Source organism: Manis javanica, chromosome 12 (genome assembly GCF_040802235.1).
Source record: "Manis javanica isolate MJ-LG chromosome 12, MJ_LKY, whole genome shotgun sequence".
Classification (NCBI taxonomy): Eukaryota; Metazoa; Chordata; class Mammalia; order Pholidota; family Manidae; genus Manis; species Manis javanica.
The window spans coordinates 65,505,752-65,530,239 of NC_133167.1; the positions used below are offsets into that span (position 1 = coordinate 65,505,752).

At 43.8% G+C, this 24,488-nt stretch overlaps 1 protein-coding gene across 3 annotated transcripts in view; it reads left to right on the forward strand.

The window, feature by feature from the left end:
• The first annotated feature begins 1,275 nt into the window (after positions 1–1,275).
• ABCB11 (ATP binding cassette subfamily B member 11) overlaps positions 1,276–24,488 on the forward strand; it is a 223,665-nt gene continuing 200,452 nt past the window's right edge. The window contains exon 1 of one of the 3 annotated variants that reach the window (XM_073218733.1): positions 1,276–1,403. The gene's annotated coding sequence lies outside the window, so the exon portion shown is untranslated. The remainder of the gene's footprint in view (positions 1,404–24,488) is intronic. The other 2 variants (XM_073218736.1, XM_073218739.1) reach the window with 2 other exon arrangements.

Below are 24,488 nucleotides of genomic sequence, written 5' to 3' on the forward strand. Positions count from 1 at the left end.
TGGGGCTGCCCTCAGACTAGCCTAGAGCTCTGTGGGGGGTCACAGCCACACTGGGTGTGTTCTCCTGGGAGAATGGCACCCCTTCATGCCTTCTGGACCTTGCTTCAGATTCCTCTGCCTGTCCTGGGTAGCTGTGTACTAGGAGGAGACTCTGTGTGGTTGCTTTCTGGCTGGTCCACAGCTGTGGCAGGTCCATCGGTTTATTTGTAGTGCTGGCCAGGGGGAATGAGTGGCAGGCTGCTTATTGCTGTGAGGGGCTTTTGGGCTGCTTTACACTCCAGCGGGTTAGGGGGCCTGAAGTTTCTCAAGATTCCCAGCCTTCAGGGATGAGTGTGCTGGGATGATTTTGTTCAGTTGTTGAGCCCTTGTCCCTTTAAGACTTGTTAAAAGCTTCCACTTTTCTTTTGTCCCAGGGGAGCTGGCTGTGGGGAACTGCTCGCAGTCTCCATCTCAGACCCTACCATTCCATTTCCCTAATATCCATCACACTATCCAATGTGTGTTTGTGCTCCCAGTGCAGATCACTAGGGCTGATTATTTAGCAGTCCTGTGCTTCCACTCCCTCCCCACTCTGATTCCTTTTCTCCCTCTAGTGAGCTGGGGTCGGGGGAGTGCTCAGGTCCTGCCAGGCTGTGGCTTGTATCTTACCCCCTTCATGAGATGCTGAGTTCTCACAGATGTAGATGTAGCCTGGCTGTTGTACTGTGTCCTCTGGTCTCTTTTTTTTTTGGTATAGTTGTATTTGTTGTATTTTAAAATATATATATGGTTTTGGGAGGAGATTTCTGCCGCCCTACTCATGCAGCCATCTTGAGCCGGAAGTCTTCCTCAGCTTATTTTAATGTGTAGCCAGAGTTAGAAGTACTAATCTAAATAGAAGAGGCTAATCTTTAATATTTTTAAATGCAGGATGTTAGGGAGATGGTCAAAATTTTATCTGAACCTTTGGAAGAATGCACATATCTTGTGTGTAATGAGGCTGGAGTGGAGATGATAACATGTTAGATCTCATTTTATTGTCACTTAAGGGGAGTGGGAAAGCACTAAGCACCCCTAGCCATGAAATATGGGAAAATAAAGGCCAAGAAAGCTAAAGTGCATATTCAGGTCCTACTGTGGGAGACAGAGTCACATTTCTTGTTCCAGCAAGTCAGGGGTAGGGCCTTCCACAAATTTCTCAGTCTATTACCCACACCTTTGCTGAATTAAAGAACAAGTTGATACAGGAATTCATTCTGTTTCCAGACACAACTCCAAGGGACTTCCTTTTCATCATGTTCTGTTTGTTAGTTCCCCTTAGTTGCCTTGTGGCTGTGATTCCTCAGGAGGCCAGGAGCCAGGGAAGAAAGCCTTTGGAAGGTCCTGAACCCTCCTGACACTGAGGAGACTTTCCCACAAGGCAGGTAGGTTGCTGTCCATTTCCAAGAGTGTCATTGAGTGCTTACTGTTTCTAGGTTTTTGTTTGATGTTTTATATTTTTAATTTTGGGCAACTTTTTGGAATAAAGCACTTGAGAACAATATGTCAGTTTTAAGAGATAAGCAGTCTAGAGTTGTTCCTGGCACACTTTGCACATTTTTCAGTGTTACAGGGATCAGGTGCATTTGGTAGAGGACAATAGAGGCTTTATTTGCAACAAGGAAATAGTGACGCATATTATGGAGGTAGTGCCTAGGCTGTGGGCAGGAGAGCCCACTTACCTGTCCTTGGTCCTTGCCAAGAGCCTCACATAAATGACTGACACAGACCTCAGTGACACTGGCAAGCAGTGTTTTTCCTGGAGAGAGCAAAACCCTGACTAAAGGGTCCTGTGAGGCTTGCCTTCTAGTCAGTTAGTAGCTTTGGAAAGTAAATGTTCTGAACAAGGTTCTCTCTAAGTTTTCTAGTTTTCAAGCTAGAACTTGGTTCAATAATTTGTCTCTACTTCAGCCTTCATTTGGAATTCAAACCATTTAAAACTCACAGCAGCTTACAGAACAGTTTCAGTAAGTTCTAAGCTTCTTATAGCAACTTCAAAGAAGGCAGATTCTATTACAGCATCTTAATTTTTATCTTCAGGTCCTGTCTCTACCTAGGTGAGCCACTAGGTACATTTTAGAAAATCTTTTTTGTTCTAAGTATCTTAAAGCCTGCCTGTCAACTCCAAGTCTGAAAGTTGCCATGAAGGGTTCCTTTTTGCAGAAAACTCTTGCAAACATTGTTTATAGATCCCAGGCTGCAGGGGCCTTTTATGGGACCCTGGGTCCATACCAGGTTTCCTACGGTGAATGAAGGGACCCTAATCAGAGGGTAAGGCTGGCTGGAGGACCAGGCAGTCAGATGTGAAAAGCCAACAGCATCCTGCCAATTTCTGATGTGATACAAGGCCCACCAATGGCCTGGATCAAAGAACAGATGAACCTAAAGGTCAAATAAATGTTTCATAATTTCCCATTCTTTGAGAGTTGAATTTATTTTTTAATTGTAAAATATTCATAATGTAAAATTTTAAACTTGAATTTTTAATCTCAATCTAGTAACTGGGGTTAGTTGTCTTTTTTTTTTTCTGAGATGCCCCTAGAAGGCTGCCTATAGTGGCTCTGAAAAATCACTGGCACACAGCATTTCTTCTAGTATTCTGACTATGTCAGGCCTCATGAGAAGCTGGCAGGAGACACAGCCCTGCCCCGCCCCACGAGAAATGCTATGGTCAGCGATGGTGGCCATGTGAGTCACCTTTCAGAATGGGCTCATCTGTGGTGTTCAGAGTGTAAAGCCACCCATGCTACTAATTTAAGCAAATGGCTGCCGAGTCCTGGTTGAGGAGTCAGCTTTGGTGTCTTGTAAAGTGAAGTAGAGCTGGAGAGATGATCATTCCCCTAACCAGCTGGCTGACCTCACAGAAGCTGTTAAACTTCTCTAAACTTCAGTTTATTATTAAAAAAAATGAGATAATGAACTCCATAGGATTCTCATGAGAGTAATATTGATTCATTCCCTTAACAAATACTGAATGAACATCTACTAGGTACCAGGAAATGATATCAAATAGTGGCAGCTAACATTTACTGGGCACTTTATGTAAAGTATCTCATTTAGTCTTCTCAGAAGCCTTATTTGGGAAGTCCTGTTTGTACCATTTAATGGATCAGAAAACAGAGATAACAAATGGGGAGATGCTTTGTAATCTATAAAGCACAACACATAGCACAGGATTGTAACCTTGCAAAATTGTTCCACTACTTCCCCCATTTCAATTGTGTGGATTCTTGGCGACCTATTTATCTAACAGCAACAATAATAGTAGGTATTTATTGAATGTTTCTGTGGGGAAGTTGGGGTTCCTGTGGCCAGGGTCATCATTGAACTTAAGCCACCTGATGATGTAACTGGCCTGTTGCTAGGCTACTGCTTCCACACCTTTAGGCAGTAAGCTATTATTACGCTATATAGGGAGCTTGGCCCAGTGCTCTGGGCAGAGGCAGAGACACTAGTGCTCAACCTACTGCCTGGAGAACAAGCTGAGAAATAAGCCCTTTCACCCCAAAGAAATCTTCTACTGTCATTTCTTTGTTTGCTCTGAGTCCATAGCAAACTTGCCTGGGGCTGAAACCCACTGGCAAGACAGTTTCCTATGTGCCAAGACCTCTTCTAAGCACTGTCCAAGTATTCACTCATTTCATCAGACAGTCTGGTCCCTGGGTCTGTGCTCCACATCCTTATGCCATACAGAGTCCTGACATCCGTTGGTAAGGAAACATTTGCTCTAACCCACCCAGAAATAATGCCCTCCCCACCTCTATCCTTACTTCTTGTGGGGAAAATAGGACTTTCTGACCAGAATTCCCACCTGGACTTAACAGCACCCATTGTGCATATAATAAGTGCATGTTTTTACATTTATGGGATGTTTACTGGAGATACAGTCACTGTTCAGTCATGGGACTATCTACCCAGGGTAGGGGTAGAGAGGAAACACACATTCTCTCCTCTTCCTGTGTTCTTGGTACAAAATTGGTCAGGTGTCCACAGTCACCAGGGACTGGCCTGCAGAGTTGCTCCCAGACCCTGGGAGTAGGGGGTGGGCTGCTGCCAGACAGAACGGAGCCATGGGGCCCAGTGTTCCTGGAGAATTAAGCCCAAGTGTGGAAGTAAGGAGTTTGGAGGGTGGGTAGTGAGGAGAGACTGAGATCTACTACCTAGAGGATTAAGCTTATGCTGGGGAGCAGAACCTGTAGCTTGCCTTGGAGAGTGCATTTGAGCCGGCTGTGTGTACCAAGCTGTGGTCGCGGTGAGAATAACCATTGAAAGGGCAAACTCCCAGATTCTATTTTAGCCAATTGAGACCCGGATCCTACCTCAGCCAATTGGGACCCGGATCCTATTTCACCCAATCAGAGCTTTGTCTCTCTCCCCTCCAGTCAGCAAGAAGTACACCCACCACGCCTAGACCCTGCCAATTGACCAACTACCCCCAGGCCCAGCCAATCAGCCAGGGCCATGGCCATCAACCCCCCAAACCACCCTGGAAACCCATAAAACCTTTGTTCTGGGGAAAACGTGCTCTTTTTCTCTGGCATCTTGCCACTGCATTGGTGTAGATGAGAGACTGAGTTCGAGCTAGCTTGAATAAAGGCTCTTTGCTTTTGCATCGGTGTTGGCTCCTTGGTGGTCTTCTGGGACTTGTGCCTTTGGGCACAACATTTGGGGGCTTGTCCGGGATCCCAGAGACCCCCAGGACCCCCGACCCGGAGAGCCCTGTGCCGGCTGGTGAGTGTCTGTCTTTGTTTGTCTGTGTCACACTGTTTTTGTTCGCGAACAAGCCTGAAGCCTGTATAAGCCTGTAGGAGCTCCAATCTGTATCAGGGTCGGCATTGACTTAGGCGGACACACTGGCAGGTCATTGACCAGGGGTCTTGGGAGACATCCCTTGCCCCCGTCTGGAGGATGAAGTCCTCATCTGTGAGGAAAGTCGGCTGCCGCTGCAGTCTGACAGGCTCTTAACTTTCAGTTTTGCCTCCGCGGCTGTGGCAGATTCTTCTCTGTAGGTGCCTGTTTGTTGTTTGTTGTGTTTGTCTTAGTCTTGTTGACAGAAGAAATGGAACAGACTCAGACGACCCCCTTGTCTCTCATGACAGATCATTTTTCTCAGACGTTAGGGAGAGAGCTCACAATTTGAGCACGGACCTAAGGAAGGGAAAATTTTGTGTTTTCTGCACCTCCGAGTGGCCGTCCTTTAATGTTGGCTGGCTGCCAGAGGGAACATTTAATCCAACCACTCTTTTACAGGTTAAAGATATCAGGGGAAGAGCTAACAATCTCAGTGTGGAAGTCCAGAAGGGTCGGTGGCAGACTTTTTGTTCTAGTGAGTAGCCAGTTTTCAATGTCGGATGGCTGCCAGAGGGAACCTTTTCATTATGTCTCAGTCTGTATGTTTGTGTGTCTAAGTGTGTAAATGAAAATATCTTTCTACCTCCGGATGGTATTAATGAAATTGATTTAAAGACAAGTGCTTGTGAAAATTGGGCATTCTAAAACTTCCAGAAAATCTGATAAAAAATGTTAAGCATTAATGCTAATTTGGGTTTGCCTGAGGTGTGCATGTCCTTGTAGTTATCAGCTGCCTAAGTTTACCTAAGGTCATTCAAGTCGTGTTATCAGCTAAATCTTTTAAGAATAAAATGCTTAAAGGCTTGGCTTTGTCTAATATTCAGTAAAGGTCTTGTAAGTAATCTAGCATAGTTGTTACGAATGAGTGAACTAAATGAGTGTGGCAAGTGAACACCTTTTTAATTGTGTGTTACAGTGTGTATACCTACCTACAGCCTGAGAATCTTTGTGGTAACCTAAAACCTTAAAGTTTTGCTAAGTTAAGAAGATATACTCTGTTTAGTGAGAGATTGTGCTGTGAAGCTCATGGTTACAGAAATTATAAAATGTGTTCATAAATTTGTCAATCTAAAGAATGTTAGTTTAACAGTTTACAATAGCCTACTTCTCAGTGTTCACTGACAATTAAGGTTTCTAATGGTTTCAAGTTCTAATTAAAACTTAAAGTAATAAAGTAAACATTTCTCTAGGCTAAAAGATGTATGTTTTAATAAGAGAAAGTATAAGGAATGGAAATTCGTTCTACGTGCTAAAGAATGTGTCTTTTGATAAAAGAAAGTATCTTTGATCTAAAGTACAGGTATTTATTTATTTAAAGGAAGACAGAGAGACAGAGACAAAGAGAGAAAGAGCAGTGTGGTGCAGCAGTGTGGTGCCTTTTATTGTGGTGGATCCGCTCAGCCTCCTGCTTTGGGGGAGGGTCAGGATGTTTAGAGATAAGGCGGGATAAACCCAGTCAAGCCCAGGCATAATTCTCACCGGTTTATGTGCTTGGGACCATGGGGCAAATGGAGAATAAATTACTATATTCTTACAGATATAGTCATGCTATGTGAAATTAAAGCAAGTGAATCTTAATATCAAATACACAGAAAAATTAGAATTTTGTTTCCAGTTAAAAAGACAAAGTTTTCTTTAACTGTTAGTCTGCTCTTAATGTTGAAAGATTGCAAAAGGTTCTCTAATTGTTTTATCAAAGCAGTTTCTCATGCTTAAAGTCGCAGTGAGTTGCCAGAATATTTAAAAAAATGAAATCTTAATATTAAAAAGACTAAAAGCTAAAGTTTGCTAACAACTGTGTAAACTTCTTTATTTGCCTTTGAGGCATTTTGTCATTCTGGTTAAATGGATAAGTATTGCTTCATAGCAACCTTTAATACTATTTAAGCAAGGGCCAAAGAAACTTTCTTCTGACAACTTCCCAAAATCAAATTCAAAAAGGTACTTTTACCTCTAGTTAACTCTGATGTTTTCCAGAGGGCCCCTGGAACATGTCGGAGGAATTTTTTTCTCATTGGAGAAAGTATTTGACTAATTTGGCTTATTATCTGATATATACTTACCTGCTTAATTACCTGGAAAGCACAAAGGGAATGATGCTAAACTTTGTTACTGAATGTTTTGTTACAAAAATATCCAAATTTCCTTATGTCAACTGTCTTATAGTAAGCTCTCATCAGATCTTTAGCCATTGTCATTTGTAAGTCTTTTGTCATTTATAGTCACTGTTTTATTACTCCTAAACTACTAGTAAAGAACTAGATTTCAGCAGAACAGGCACTGGTTACATAAGATTAAGTGAACTAAGGAAGATGGCTTTGTGACTTTTTGTTTCAGATGCTGCTGATAAAGTGCTTTAAGCTTTTTCTCTTAAGCTGACAACAGTTTAGTAAATGACTATCTTTATAAGCAGAATTGAAACATTTATCTTTCTCTCTACCTGATCTCTCCAGAATTTAAAAACTTTCAGTGATTATTTTTATATTTCATGGCAGTATGTTTATTTGCATAAGGTCAATAAGAACCTGCATTCTTTGTAAGAGGACCAATTAAAAACACAGGTTATACTACCAAGGCTTTGACTGGAATGTCATACCTGAGAGACACGTGCATAAACTCAGATATGGACAGCTTTAAGGAACTAAGGTTGTAAGGAACTAAGGTTGACTTTATAAAGCCAACAAAGCCCCTTGGAACAACTGGCCTGGTACCTTGCTTACAGGGTTCCTAGCAGCCTTACCAGGTGACTAAGGAAGGTCACTTCCTGGCAGGTGCAGGAACCTCAAGATGTTTCGGGGACCTCGAGAAGAAAAGAATTCACCCGAATCTACAGGTACTGAAGGCAAAACCTGATGGCAAGTCTGGCTTGGCTGTCTGGCCTCAAGAGGCCTTTGAAAGTTCAATCTGAAATTCCTTACAAGAAGTTCCAGCAAAGCACATTTAAAAGAGCCTATGTAATCAATTGCTCTTCTTGCTGCACTTATGCAAATAATCAAGCCAACTGTTAATTATTTTCTTAATCTGGCTAATTCTAATAAAAATAAGGGTGATTTTAGAGAAAAGTACTGTTTCAATAATGCTGTCTTATCTATACTAAATCCTAATATCCAGAATTCTAGTTTCCCCATAATACCTGACTATGATTCTCAATTAGTCTTCATATTTCTAGTTCTCATATTCAGCCATGCATTCTTAATCTCATCAAGTTTGTCCTTCCTGAATAGAAAATCCAACTCCACATGTTGCTACTTAACCTAATAACACAATTTGTTTTATCTTGCCTAGAAGCCACAAAACTGCAAATAGTAATAGAAATGAAACCCAGAATAGAAGCATGGCGCTTTCAACTGACCAGTGATGGAGACCTAGCTGCACCCTTTACTGCGCCCCCTTCTCAGCACGAAGCAGCCAGATTGGTCATCGCCCCTTTTCCCTAGCAGCAGCTAGAGTCTCCATCTGTAGAGGGGAGAATGAAACAGGGACCATAAGCTTAGAGAGCATAAAGTGAGAGCCTCTGGAGAAAGCAAGGCAGGATATTTGCAATCAGAGCAAGGTAACTACATGCTGGAAACCGCCCCCCACCTACTAAAACTATGTTGAACATTAAGCTCTAGAATCATTCTTCAGTGAGATCAGTTAATGTTCCCCAGATAAAGAAGAGTAGCACATGTTTTATTATGCTAATCATTTGTAATCGTGTATAAGATTCACTTTAGCATACTAAAAGGCCCAGGCCTATGTGCTGTCTTTTCCTCCTTCAGATCTGACTAGGTAATTTTGCAAGCTGAGCAACTGACTTAGCATGCAGACCCAGCTGCAGATGGCATAGTAAAAGGCAAGATTCTTTAGCAAGATTCTTTAGCAAATAGACAATACCTCAGCCCACCTTAGAGGCTGGGCAGGCAGTCTTTTGATGTGCTCCGAGACCAAGGTGCCAGTATCCCAGAGAGAAATCAAGGCAGGAAATTAATTTTTAATATTCAAGGACCCCTTGCCATCCTATACCTTTTACTAACCCTTGAACCCTGTATTGTCAACAGGCTGGTCCAGATTGTCAGAGACCACGTGGGGGCCATCCGACTGATAGTCCTCCTTGCTCAATACAGGCCCCTAGTAATCTTGTTACTCCTGCTTACCTTTAAACCATGTATCCTCAATAAACTGATAACTTTTATTAAAAAATAGAGTTAATACAGTCCAGCTAATGGTGCTAAGACAACAGTATCAGCCTTTATCTCCTTACAACTGCAAAACCTTATTAGACCCATGATTGGGTCCCTTAGGATCCAGAGAAAGGGGGGAATGAAAGGGCAAGCTCCCAGATTCTATTTTAGCCAGTTGAGACCCGGATCCTACCTCAGCCAATTGGGACCCGGATCCTATTTCACCCTATAGGAGCTTGGTCTCTCTCCCCTCCAGTCAGCAAGAAGTACACCCACCACCCCTAGACCCTGCCAATTGACCAAAGCCACGACTCATCACCCCCCAACTACCCCCAGGCCCAGCCAATCAGCCAGGGCCATGGCCATCACCCACCAAACCGCCCTGGAAACCCATAAAACCTTTGTTCTGGGGAAAACGTGATCCTTTTGTCTGGCATCTTGCCACTGCATTGGTGTAGATGAGAGATTGAGTTTGAGCTAGCTCGAATAAAGGCTCTTTGCTTTTGCATTGGTGTTGGCTCCTTGGTGGTCTTCTGGGATTCGCGACTTTGGGCACAACACCATGGTAAACTCCTTTTCCTGCAACTTCTTGCCCTCGCCAAGGGCAGGGAACCCCTACCTCCTCCCAGAACTACACTGCCCAACAGCTTCTTAGTCATAAAATCTTTCTTAACTATAATCGGAACTTCCTGTTCGAAGGAAGACTTCAGTAACATATTCTATTGAAGGCAAATAAATCAGTATTGGCCTCCCTGCATTGCTATCTTGCCATTAGTTAATGCTAATGTGATTTAATAAGAGCCCTTGGAGGAGAGGGTTCTGGCACCTAAGCTACCTCCTGGTGCTGGACTGGCTCTGGGGCTGCTCCTTCTACCTCACTCTGACAAACCTTCCCAGCTCACCTTTGTTCTAGTCTTGCTGCACATTATAATGGTCTTTTTTGCATCTCTCCTCTCCTGTGTGAGTGTCTTAGAGACAATGGCTAGCTTTCACTACTATATCCAGATACCCTAACATCAAAACTGGCACTTAATAGGTGCTGAACAAATGGTAGCTAAGGCACTTATTTGACGTGAAAGAAAGTTAGAGGCTAAGGCGAGAAAGAATACATCAGTTTCTGAGCCTCCAGGGGAATATGAATGACCTCATGGGCACATATCTATCCTGCCTAGGTTACAGGATTGGTCAGAGGAGTAATGTATATGATGTCACTCTAGTACTAATCAGATGCCATTAAAATTTGTATCTTGACTTTTTTGTTTTAAGCTCCTGAGACTTACAAAGGCTTTAAATTAAATAGAATGGTTGAACATTTAAAATACAGCTAAGAGGTTAACCTCATGCTGTTACAGAAGGATTACTGAGAGGAAATGAGCCATTACCTGTTATAGGTAGAGAAGTTCTACCCCTTCTGTGTCATTTAATCCCTTAATTTAACAGTGCTGTTGTGCAGAAGAAGGCTGGTGAAAACTACTCCGGAAACTATTCTGGGTTTCTGGCCTTTTGAGACCAGAGTCTACTGAACAGTTAGCATATGCTATTCTGCATTAAGGGTACTGCGTGTAGTATCACATTTACAGGGTATAGGAACCTGAGACAGGTACTGTTATTAGCATCCCCATTTTATGGAGTAGGAAACTGAGGCACAGAATTAAAATAGCCTGATCAAGATCACACAGCTAATAAGTGGCAGAGCCAGGCTTTGAACCCAGGAGACTTCAATCTAGAGCCACATCTCTGCCCACTGTGAACACTGCTTGCTGGGTCATCTCTGTGACTGCAGCACAGCATAATGGAAAGAGACCGATCCCTGGTAGGAGACCTGATCTTAGTCCATGCTGACCCCGAATTGGCTATGTGATCTCAACAAGTTGCCTGTTTATTGTATTTCTTAAATGGGAGATTAAAGATCATTTTTTCAAGCTCTTTCACAAAGGAAGACCCCCTTTTATTAATTCCATGGAACCCATGCTTTGAAATCTATCATCTATCAAAAGAATTGTATTAATCAAGCAACAGTTACTTTGTTTTCTTTTTAATTTTTATCAGTTTTAGCGAGGTCCTTCCTGTCCATTTTACCTTGTTTCTACCCTCTGTTTTTCTGCATCACACCACAGATTATTTTTCTTGCTTAGTCTTAGCCAACATCTTTTATGTAAAAGTCTGTTTGTTTAATTTTGTCTCTCTCCCTCCAGGATGTAAGCTTCTTTGTGGGCCAGCAACTTATCTGCCTTATTCACCTCTGTATTTAAAGTCTAGCACACAGAAGGTGCTTAATGAATTTGTTGAACTAATTATTAGCACTAATATAACTGTTAGCTGGTTCTATGAAAGGGTAGGCAAGCCATTTCAATTTGGCTTTTAAAAATATTGAAAACAACTCAAAGAGTTCCACTTCTGCTCTTTAAAAGTCTGTAGATTCCAGGTTGGAAATTGCTGGATAGAATGACTTGTAAACTCCCAACTGCTTCTAGAATTTCATAATCCAGTGGGTTTTCCTTTGTGAAGCCAACTAGAGAGATTCACTGAAGCTGGACATACCCAGTCTTTCCCACACTGATGCAATTCATGCTCTGGTGCCACCTACTAATACCTGCGTGACTCTAGGCAGGATAACCCTCAAGGCCAGGTGACACAGCCTACCTATAATCATGGTAGGGAGATTCCCATGGAAAACTGCTCTAAAGATCTCAGTTGATGGCAAACCTATACACTTTCTACTTGTTAATGTACAGGTTGAAGGAGCTGAAGAGGAAATTTTTCATCCCCTCTTATATGTATATACATGGAAGATGCTTGGATTTATCCCTTATGAAACTAAGTATTAATATTATAGGACTTCAGGAATGTTCTGGAAAGCCATGCATACAACTGTAAGGATGGGTAGGACAAAGGCAGATTGGGGCAGAGGGAGAAGCTGAACTCTGACACAGTTACCATGGATGTCTTGGCCAGTTCTACCGGATGCTCTGGAGCTAGGTACTGTCCTTCTGAGTTGACTTTCACTGAGGCTGGGGCCAAGCCTTTAATCTCTATGTCAGTCATGCATTGGCCACCAACTACCTTGTTAGTCTGTTCAGGCTGCTGTGACAGAGTGCCATAGACCGGGTGGCTTATAAACAACAGAAATTTATTTCTCATGGCTCTGCAGGCTAGGAAGTCCAAGGTAAAGACACTGACAGAATCAGAGTCTGGTGAGTCTACTTCCTGCTGTGTAGACAGACAACCATCTTCTTTTTGAGTCTCACATGGCAGAAGGGATAAGAGAGCTCTGCTCTCTGGGGCCTCTTTTATAAAAACACTGATGTCATTCATGAGGCTCCACCCTCAAGACCTAATTACCTCCCAAAGGCCCTACCTGCAAATACCATCACACTGGGGAATAGGTTTCCACACAAGAATTTCGTGGGGACACATTCAGTCTACAGTCACACCCTGGGTAGAGCAGCACGCCGTCAGCTCAGTAAAGAGGGGGGCCCTCTGCTGGAGCACAGCGGCTCTGGAAGGAGCACCAGCTGACTCTTCTACTTCTAGCTGATGCTGCCGCATATCTGAGTGCACCTGATTTGCCAGAATGGAGTGGAAGAGAACGATATTCCCTGCCAGGACTGTGTTGCATTTAGCAAAGGATGAATCCACCTAAAAGCAATGACGGCCTGGCTCACCGACTGCCAGACTTCCTGGGAGCAGCCAAACCGAAAGTCAGCACTAGAGGAGGTTTCCTGCCCCGCCTCTCTTTCCTCACCTTCTGGCTTCCCCTCCCCCTCTCTTCTGCTTTAGCTGCAGCAAAGCTGCTGAAGCAGCCTTGGAGGCGTGTGAAGTTGGTTCGTTCGGCCTTGCCTGACAAAGAGGCTAAGGGGGCAGAGAGAGAAGGGAGTTGCACCTCCAGTGGGCAAGGGAGGGCCTGGCAGAGGTGAAGGGGTGAGGTGGGCGTCCTCTTTCTGGGTCAGAGGCCTCTTGCTGATCAGAACTACACATGGGATAGCTGGTCCACATGGAAGGAAACAGCCGGCAGTCTTCTGAGAACAGAGAACTTACAAGGGGGCCGGGGGCACCAAAGCTGTGCACCGCGCAGGAGAGGCCTGCTCATCTTGTGGACTCAAAGGGTGCTACTCTTGAGATCAATATTAGCAGAGGAAGTGTGTCCCAGGGTTTCTTTTTTTTTTTTTGATTTTTTTTTTTTTTGCTTTGTTTGTTTCTGAAGAACAATGAATCACCCTAAAGAAGGAAACAGATAATCAATTCTAGAAAGGTCTGGGGAGGGAGACTGCTGGCCTTGCCTTAACGTGCCTACGTTCAGACTCATGGGAACCTCTGCCTCTCTAGATGTCCTTACTTCTTTAACTCATTGACTAGCAAGTGTGCATGTCCTGTGCTGGACTGCAAAGGGAGTTTGTATTTTCCAATGTGGGGAATGGGGTGGGTAAAATACACCAGTCCTTCAGATTCCAGGTAACTTCTTTTGAGTGAATCTATTACTCTTAAGTGTTTCATTTCAAGATGGGATTATCTATATAATGGCTTGCCACTTTTACAATGACTTGTTTCTGAGGCTCCAAGGAAGCTTGGGAAAACCTCTAATTAGATCTGTGGAGGCTGTGATCATAAAGACAGCCCTCAGTTCATGTATGCCCTGTGGCTCCTAGCCCTCCTGTCCCCTCTACCCTCCCCTTGGCTTGGGGGAGATGGGGGCCTCGGGCGAGTCTGCAAGTCGAGGAGACAAGAAAGGGAAGTGGCTGACCAGAGCTGGAACAACCTGGGGCCACTGTGCCCAGATTTCTGCCCCCATCCGTGGCAATGGGCTGGGAGCTGGGAAGCTCTGCTCCCAGATGCCTGGGCCCAGTGGGGAAGACATGGACTCGGATATCCCAGAGATCCCAGCTTGGAGTCTTAACTTTACTGCTTGCCCAGCATATTCTTGCAGTGTACTACTTAATCTGCAGGCACCTCAGGTTCTTTTCCTGAGGAAAACAGGGGTATGAGAGTAAGCATGCCCCTAGGCTATTATGAAAACCAGATGAGATGATGCAGGAGAATGGGAGCTCGGTGGGGACAGAGACACGGGTTTCCTTAGTGCTACAGCCCTAGTGCTCATGTCACTGTTCTCAGTGCTCAAGTGTTTGCTGAAAACTTGACGGAGGCAAGCACTTGGCTCAGGACCTGGAGCAACACAGCTGCTGTTACTCTGCTGAGGTGGCCTCTCTGCATCCCGCTACTTCCCCATCTGAACACCTACCAGGGGTCTGCGCGACGCTCGCAGGAGGGCCAAAGTGCAGGCTGCCCTCACATTTCATCGTGAGTTGATTTTGCTGGTTTCCTCCTGTGACTCGGCAGGATGCAGATCTCTGCGGAGGGACTGTGGATTGGGCAGCAGCTCTGACGTTGGTGACTGCCCGCTAAGGAGTGGGCCAGGCCTGGGGTACGAGCTGAGGGATTTCAAACAGCAGAGTCCTGGAGTGCTCGCGGAGAGGCTGGTGACCGCTGGGGCAGGGGTGTGGGCTGGAAATGACGGGGCCCCAGAGAGCACTGTGCTTGGTTTCTTTGGGAACTTTCACAGGACAGGGCCTGGCCTGCACCCAGGAGGTAGAAAGATGCTTTCTTTTTCTTTTTTCTATATTTTTCTCCCTCTGGATTGCTTGAATTATGTTGCTAAATCATAGAACCACGACTAGTATAGTTAGTTCTACAGCGGAGCCACATTTGGGTCCAGCTTGTTAGCTGGAGAGAGACCTGAGCCACCCTTGACAGTGCTTCTATGATAGATTCATTTTGAGTTCCAAACACATGATGAATGGCATAGGTCTCAGAATGAAACCCATTCTGTACCCTGTCCTGGAATCCAGACAGATCAGGGCTTGTTTTTGGTGGGGGGCATTTGGGAGCTCTGCTTGTGTAATCCTGACGTCACAGGCCTGTAGGGAGAGAGGGCAGACTCTGGAGCTGACAGCCGCAGGGCAGGGGATTCTTGAATAAACTGGGGGCTCTGACTGGATGCCAAAGACACTTCAACTCCTTAACAGACTAGAAAGTGTTCTAGGAGGGGCAGAGCTCTGTCTGCAGAGGACACGTAGGCACCGCGGGTCCAGAGAACGGCCGAGTCTCAGCAGTAGGGGACGCCTTGAGAGCAGTGTCTTGGTGCCCAGCTTCTCCCCACGCCAGTTCCTGAGGCAGCTGGGGCCCCATGTCTGAGGAATGAAGCTTATTAAACTGCAGAGAAGTCCCAGGAAAGGTGAGAACACTAGGGGTGCTAACAAAACCCAGCAAGGGAAGTCTTTTTTTAGTCACCCCATTAAGGCTTACTGAGCTAGTGGCAGGCTCCTGTCACCTGGGAGAGTGACTGGGGGCCCATCAGAGTTGGGAGGGGAATGATGGCTAGGTCATTCTTCAGCAGCCAAGGCTGACCTGGTAACCTGAAGGGATTCAGGGTGCTGGAAGAGAGGCCCACGGATAGCTGGCAGGTCTGTGGGTGCCACAGCCTCCTGGCTGCCATGGGCACCCATGCATTCACCCCACCTGCATGTGTTAGGGGGGTGTTGTGTATTTTCCTCGTTTCTTGTCCCCACCATGACAAAGAATTGAAGGGCAGAAACACAGTAGTGAAGCAGACTTAAAGTTTTATTTAAAGTTACTTAAAGAGAAAAAGTGCAGCAGGCAATCTCAGTGAGAGGTGCCCTGAAAGGTTGGAGAGGGAAAGTTTAAGATTAAAAGGTTACACACTTAGAAAGTGCAGGCAACCTCAGAGAGAGGAGCAAGCTGAAACTTTGGGGGTTCTGCCTTTTAAGGATTGTCAGGAATGTGACTAAGGGCTGGGGGTGCAGACCTGTTAAGTGGTCTCTGACTATTTAAAATTAACTTAACACAAGGAATTTACTGCTCTGATTTCTCCCTGAGATACCAGCATCCTGGTCTGGGAGCATATCAAACAAGACTGCCTGCCCAGCCCCCAAGGTGGGCTGAGCTATTGTCTGTTTACTAAAGACTAAGTTAAGAATCTTAACTTCCTGGGTATTAAAATGCAATGTTATTTTTAAGATGAATCCTTCCTACCTTTTACTGTGTTGTTTACGGCTGGGCCTGCATGCTAAATTAGTTGACCAGATTGCAAATTACTTGATTAGGGCTGAAGGAGGAAAAAAAATATATAGGTAAAGTTAAAAAAATAAGCTGGGCTGGCATGATTAACATAACAAAGACATAGGCTATGCTGAGGTACCCTCCTTTATCTGGGGAATATTGAAACCTTCCATGCCAAGTTGCTTCTGGCCTTTTGAGGTTAATCTGATTAACTCGTTAACTCTGGGTCTTTTTTTTTTAGTGGGCTTTCCTGGCCTTATTCTCTTTCCACCCTGCTTATATCAATTTTCCTGCCTAACAAATGTATCTTGGTTACTATCAGAACTAGAGCTATTTTTATAAAGAGAATTCTGGAATACACAACTTTTGAAGTTTGGGGATTTGCCTTAATAGATTTTAGCTTGGGGTCCCCTCCCACCTTCCCTCTAATGAGGAAGAGAGAGGAATATTAGGAGCTGGCTAGATGGGTACAAATGTTGAAGGATCAAATAGGTTACACAATGTGTAATTGTTCCCAGTTACTTCTCTGCCTCCCCATTGTCAGCTACAGTAAACTGACTTGACAAAGTCTCACCTGAAGGGCAGCCAACTGCCTTCCTTTCCCTTCCTTGTCTCCAGTAAAGCTGCTAGAATTGTTGCCAGAGGAATGGATAAAAAGGAATGGGACCTGAGGAGTGAACCTCTGCAGCAGAGTCTCCAACGACCTGTCTGGATATTGTGTTTCTCTAGAACATTGCAGTTCCTTTCACAGATTATAAAATATTGGATTATCTTTTAAAAATATGCCAGCATGTCCCAACTATCCTCAACAATGAAGATCTAGGGGGGAAAATTTCATAAAACAAGTTCAAAGGTAATTCCTAAACCTAATATGAACCAGTGATTTCCACTCACTCCCACCCCCAGGTTATTGCCAGAAAAGAACTGCTTAGTGTCCACTGTCCCCCAGGTGACTTAAATAGTCTGCAGGAGGAGGTTAAAAGACAAAGCTGAGGGTAGTAAACACATGGGCATGTGGCTCAGTCAGGAGATAACTATGCTCACAGGGCTGGCAGAAGATCTTGACACTTCAGTGTTGCTCTGACTCTCTGTGCCCCTGGGAAAGTTGGTTTTTGTCCCTAGACTTCACTTTACCCACACACACAAAAAAGGACGCCTTATACCTGTCAACATCTCAAAAAGGAGATAAAATGTAAGAAATATTAAAAGGTATTAAAGCATTGGAGAATGTTTTTGTGTAGAGGTGGTGGCCACAGAAGCAGCAGGTTCCTAAGTGTTTCATACAAAAAGTAAGGGCAGTTATCAAAAATAAGAGAAGGAATAAGAGCTGGAGAATGTCGTTGGAAGGTGGGTATGTGTTGGGGACTTGGCAGTGATGTACCAACCTACAGAGGTGAGGCCTGGGAATGTTGGTCTTTCATGCATGCTCTTATGGCTGTCACATTCTATTCAGCAGTAAGGCCTTGGTTCCTTCCTGGTTCTGCACTTGCAGCTGAAATGGCCTTTGCCCTATCTCCTGCCCTGCATCTCATGACTATCCCTGTGGCAAAAGCCTGCAATCCCTGCTCACCAATGATACCAAAGAAATGTCCACAAACTTTGATTCTTCCCAAAGGGTTCCAGGAATTCTGAATATGGGACTAATCATTTTTAATTTATTTTAAGGACTAATCAAGTTTTTCTGTTTCTTCAACATTCAGCTGTTTGTGTTAGGTTTGGTTTGACAGGTGATGCAGGCTTTATTTAAATCTGTCCCCCTCCCCCATGGGCAGGAGGGTCAGTCAGTCAATACCTGCTGTGTGCCTGCCCAGTGCAGAGCAATAGGGACGGGAGACCTTACTACTCAAGTTCATGTCTCAAAAAAGCAAGGGGTAAAGATGCAAGAATCTTATTTTTTGTAATTATGTTTAGCTAGTGAATTCCCCAAACTTGTCACATCTTGTTACAGAGACATGCCTGTCACTGAGGTGTCTCCCTCCAGGCCCATGTGGGTAAAATTGTAATATTTCCAGAATATCTGCCTGGCTTTAGTGCATCTGCATATCAACAGGTGCTCAAGGGTGGAGAGAAGTATAGCTATAGTGCATTTGTATCATCCCTCAGGGGTGGAGAGAAGTTCATCTCCATATCAGTGGGTAATTACCTGGGCAAGGAGGGCTTATCTGTACCCAAGAGGTGAGGGGAGTGCCAGCTTTGCTTCTGCTGGAGCAGGAGGGAGAGAAGGGCCTGGATTGCAGTTTGTGAGTAATAAACGGGTTTTAAACTTTATTTCTTCCTGTGACTGATTTCAGTGTTTAGAGGTGTTTTGCCCTGGGATTTCCTCACTGGACTTACAGTCCGTCTCTGGGGAACAGGCACACAAAAGAAAGAGTATGGGAGCCAAAGTGGTTGTTAGGACCAGAGTGACAGGATGGAGCGACTGTAAGGAAATGATGCGCTTGATTAGCAGCCTGGCGAGTTTAAAGACATTACTTGTTAAGCCTCCCATGATTCCCCTGAATACACTGATGGGGGCTTTGTGGCAGCCATTAACTTTGTATACATCTTAGGAGCAATGAAAATGAGAGCAACTGCTGTTGATTGACAGGACAGAGTAGTGGCTATCCACCACAAAGCTTTTGTTAGGGGAGGGAGGTAAGAATGCAGTTAAGCACTTCATGGTCCCATTCCGAGCTGAGGCCCCAGCCGTCCTTCTCTCTCACCTGAGAAGCCCTCTAACGCCGCCACAAGGAGACCAGCAGGAAAGGCCAATTGGAAGTCAGGCCATTTCTTTCTCCTTTATTTTTTGTTAGTCATCATTAGTGGCTGAATTTTTAAAAAGCATGAAGTGGCAAACTTGAATTTTCTTATCTGCATATTCATGTCAAACCTGTATTGCCAACACCCAGTTATTTCAAAGGCTCTTGCGAAGAGCCTGGCTTTGAAAAGCCTTAGCGTGTAGTGGGGGCACCTGAGGCCTCTTCACCGGCTTCACAGAATGAGAATACACTGCCCCTCCCCTTCTTTCTGAGGCTCCCTGGGCTTCCCAGGGTTCAATTAACAACAGCTCCAGGTGGCGGACTTCACCCAGCCATGCACCTTTCTCCATGAAGACATGTGTGGGTAAAATTGCAACATTTCCAGAATCTCTCACCTGTCCTTAGTTCATCTCCATATCAATAGGTGTTTCCAGGGGTTGTAGAGAAGTAGTCCCTCTCCATATCAATAGGTACCCTATTGATATGGAGGGAGGGCATATCTGGATCAAAGAGGATGGGTCGTGAGATATGCTCACTAGTCAGCCAAAGTGGACGACTGCTTGTAAGCAATAAGTGGGTTTCTTCCACTTTTTTTTCTCCCTTTGATTGATTTTTGTTTCAAAGGTATTTTGTTCTGGACTGGTATTCCCCCTGGAGTTACAACATGTAAACACAGTGAGCTGTGAGTGCCAAAGACGGGAAGCACTCGGAGTTAGGGGTTATTTTTCTCTTATGCCTTGCATTATTTTTGATCACTGCTTGGTGTTTTTTTTTTTCTTTCTTTAATTTACATATATCATTATGTTCTGTGTTATTCGGATTATTCTAGGAGCTAGCAATAGCGGGATTGGGAGAATGAGGATTTTCCATCAGACAAGAGAGGACCTTCTCATAGTAATAAACCAGAGGCATGTCAGATTTAGATGATCTAAAAGGAAGAATTTTCCAGTAGAAAAAGCTGTTAAACACAGAAATGAGGGTTTTTTTTTTTTTTTGAGACATGGTGGATTTTGATACGCTAGAAATTATCCTTCTTAGGGGTAGAAGGACAGATCACGTTCCTTCCTAGCAAAATCAAACAGAACTGCAGTACCCTTCCTGGGAATCTGAGATTTTATGAGCACCTTGCGCCCCCTAGTGTCCAAGTTGCAGCACTGGGCTTGCATGGTTTATCCTGACAAAAATTGAGCACCTCTGAAAGAAGGGCATCTCGTTTAATTTCCGTTTGTTCCTGGGGGCCAGAGGTGGTGGGGCAGAAGTCCATGGAGGTAAGGAGAGGGCCGGTTTCATGAAGTGGCCTGTCCAGTCCCCTGGAAGCTGCAGGGGACTTGGAGAAAGGGCCAACTGCGTCCAAGGCTTCCTTCCTCACAAGTATCATCACGAGACCAAGTCCATGCAATGGAAAGAGGTTGGATTTATGAATTAAAGGTACTAGATCTTAACTCCTAATTTAGCCACTGACCAAGAGTGTGCCTTTGGACTAAGCCCTTAATCTTTATGATGGTGGCTCCTTCAACAGGGTGACAGGAATAGTGTATTGCAGGGTCAATTAAGAGAGTGAGGCAAGATGTGTGAGGTGCCTGCTGCCTCTCAGTAAATCCCTTTGCCTGTTGTCTGTCCTCCCTACAGATTAGAAACAGCTTCCCATGTCCAAATCACTTGACACACAGCTACATGGGCTGGCTTCATGAAGGTGTTATTTCTGTATATAAGAATATTATTAGCATTTGTAGAGTTATTTTCCCTGCTGTTTTAATTTATTTTAAAAAGTAAATTTCCCTCAAACTTGACCCTAAAGTAACTCATGCAACCATTTCTAGCTGAGACATGGCCATTTGCTCTTTGACAATTATGACAGGCTGGTGGGCATTCAAGCTTGTGTTGCCTGCTGGCCAGATGAAGTGACCTACTGCTGGGCTGCCCTGTAGTCACTGGCCAGAACCTTCAGACAGTGACAACTCTCATCTTCCTGATACAGGGCTTCTGGCTTCACTAAAAAGTCATGAACAGATTTTCCTAAGACCCTCTCCAATGTAATATCAAAAATTTTCCTGACAAATCTCAAATATTTTTGGCTTCTAATTTTCTCTTCTCTTTATTTTGGGCACCTGTTGTAAGACAGAAGAGGTTGGATTAATTAGAAAATACCCTTCTGCCTTTTAACTTTTGCTATGGATGGGGAAAAGAGGGATTTCCAGCAGCCTAGGTAGCATGGGTATGTGGAGATGTTTTATAGACTAACTTCTCTTACTGTAGTCTTCACTACTTAAAAGAAAGGATAATACATTAGAAAACATAACAAATACTTTGAAAACTTGCCCTGTGTGGGTGGGAAAGGGAAGGAGGGATGAGACCCCCACAGATATCTGATGAACCATGATTGAGTTCCAGTTCAGAGGGGTGTGTGTGTGTGTGTGTGTGTGCTTGCATATAACACTCAACCTCTCCCAAAACTGTATTTTTTTCATCTGTAAAATGAGGCATCATATAACACTCAACCTATCCCAAATCTGTATTTTTTTCATCTGTAAAATGAGGTATCATAATAGCACCTAGTGTAAGGTTGTTGAGAAGATTTTATCAGAAAATGCATTATAGCATACATTCACATAAAAGGTTTCAATAAATGGTATGTCTTTCTGCTATTATTCATTCACACTTTCTCTCTGCATTAACTCATTCTGGGCTCAAAATGTATTGTTTGTAAGCTTCCTTGGCAGTTTACAGAAGTACAGGTGGTCTTACTTCACTTCCTACTGAAATGAAAGGGTGGTTTCTGCTTTAAACATTCAAGGATGAGATATCGAGGGAGATCTTACACAATTCTGCAACAGGACATTCTGCCAGCCATCTGCTTGGCTCTGAAAACCGACAATGCACAAGAAATGCTTGTCACTTAACTTAGAGCCAAATACAATGCTAACTTCTAAGAAGTGTGCCGTATCTACCCTTGCAGGCATCCTCTTGTGTGCCGTTTAGCCAGCACACTGCTTCTGGGAGCTGAGCAGGTGTCCCAAACAGGGTTCCCTTGGTTTGCTCTTAGTTTGAGTTTTAATGGAGGCATTTGTGACCAAGAGCCACAAGTCAGGTCCCCCAAATGATGTTTCTCTTGTCATCCCTAGGCTGCTTGGTCACCTAAAGAAGGATCAGGACCTCCCAATTATGTCACCCACTTTTTAAATCTATAGAACCCTTGTCATAGAGTTGTGTGTGGAGTGTGATGGCTCAAGTCAAAACTAGACCACAGTGTTTCCACTATTTCATTACATTGTGTTGGAAAAGGACAAGGGGGAAATGATGCTATGTCATTACCTGGGAGAAAAATCAATGATTTTAGCAAGTTTAAGGTAGCACAAAAATGATCAGTTTCAGACCCAAATTCCCAAAATTTTGTATAAGAACGTGTTCTCACACCAAGATGATTGTGATGGCTATTTTTGATGATAGTTCTCACAGTTCAGAACTCTATATGAAAGACCAAGTGAAACTAATTTACTGATGTAAGATAAAACTTGTCATTGCTGTGGCATGGATGTTCTAAAAATATATATTCACAGAGCAAAAAGGGGTCCTGCCTCTAGGCAGATGTCCAAAGTAGAGACTGACAGTTCTAACTGCTATTCCTGCTCTAGATGCTGGGTGAGCTGAGTGCCCACTGAGCTCTACTCTTCTTCTGAACCATCTTGCCAGGTTGTTGGGAGGACCAAATCATGTATGCAAAATAACTAATGGTGTCATGCATGTATCAGTTGCTCAAAATTTACTAACATCATTATCATCATCATCCTATTTCTGGAACTCTTCAGGGATGATAAATTGATCCCTGATCTTAGTTTCTATCTGTCATTATCTGGGATCAATCTTCCTTTTACATAACAGAACTGTCTTATCTTTCTCACTGTAGAGGAAGCCCATGTATGTCTTATTTGAACCTTCCTCTGTTGCACATATGACAAAACTCCCCAAAACCTCCTTTCAGTGCTTCTGCCCTTTCTTTTTTAATAGACTATGGGTGAGGGATCTGAAGGACCTTGCAACTCTGCCACTCAATTCCAACACCTTTCTATTTAACGGAAGGCCTTGTCAGTCCAGCCCCCCATCTTTGGCCTCCAGCCCTCTGTAGTCACAGCACTTCAGAGAGGACTTTCCACAGAGCAGACGCTGATGGAATGGCGACTTGTGGATGTTCTGTGTGGCTGTTTTTTCCCACAGGTCTTGGCTCTCCTCTCTTTCATCATTCTGCGTGCTCTGCTGTAGATCCGATGCCTTCTTGTCACATTTAGCTTTTAAAATGAGGAAGAACAAAAGTCAGAATATTGCTCTTGTCCTTGCCTTTGGCCAGTTCATTCAAACAAGAGACCCAGAGGGGTTTGACCTGCAGGTTAAGTTCTGCCATGAACCTAAACTGAAATAAACAATAACAATAGTTAACATTTATTAAGCACTGTGCTAAGCTCTGACATGCATTCACTAATTTAATTTTGTATGAGATAGGTACTATCTCATTACCTACGGATGAGGAAACAGGTTTAGAGAAATTAATAAATTGCCAATGGTGAAGCCAATGCTAAGGGCAGAGCTGGGTTTTGACTTCAGCAGCTTGATCCAAGTCTGTTCTTAACCACTGTAAAGCACTTCTAGACAGATATATGCAAATTTTTAAAAGGTACTCATCTGGGAAAGAGGCTTAGGGGCAAGAAGTTGTACTATATGAGCTCCTATGGATTGCTTTTACTCCATAATTCTTCCCAAACAAGGTCCTGTTAGGACCATCACATGGCTCCATAGTCAAGACCACAACCTGAGTGGCTTCCCTCCTTGGCTTATAGATGGCTGTCTTCCCCCTGTGTCTACACATTGTCTCCTCTATGTGTGTATTTATCTCTGTATCCAGAATTCCCTTTTAATAAAGACACCTGTCATATTGGATTAGACCCACCTTAGTGACTTCACTTTAACTTGATTACCTTTGTAAAGGCCCTTTCATCTTGATGTACTGGAGGGGACATAATTCAACCCATAGGAGCTCTCCTCTGTCATTTCAAAGGAAAAGTCATCATTGTGAATCTACTATCCCATGGCACTTGGAAGTGCCCAAGTTAGCTTTTGGAGTCAAACGGCAGCTTTATTAATGCTTCATTTGCTACTTTTAGCCAATAGTCAAGTAAAAGGATCTCTGGGTGCTCACCTACAAAAACAGAAAGAACAGGTTTAAGAAATAAAGAACGAAAAGGAAGGTTTTAGTCAGTACCTAAGTTACAGAAGCTCTTCACTGCTGATGACATGTAATGGATTCTTAGTGAACCAAACACTATTCAGGAATTAGGTATCCCCAAAGGAGGATGTAGTGTTTTCTATTTGGCTTCCTAATGAATTTAATTTACTTCTCATAGAGGAGCAACTTACCTTCAGAATCATTTATTAGTGCATCAGGTGACTCCACTTGTAACTGCTGATGTTGATAAACAGTGTTAAACTCTTATGAACTGCTGACAATCAACACAATTTCCTCCTCTTATTTTACCAGGGTAAGGGGCATTGCAGCACTAAATTAGAGAGGAAACCAGGGTGTAGGAAATACAAGCTTTAAGATGTATCAAATGAAATAATAGCACCATGATTTAAGGCAGGTACTGAAGAAGTA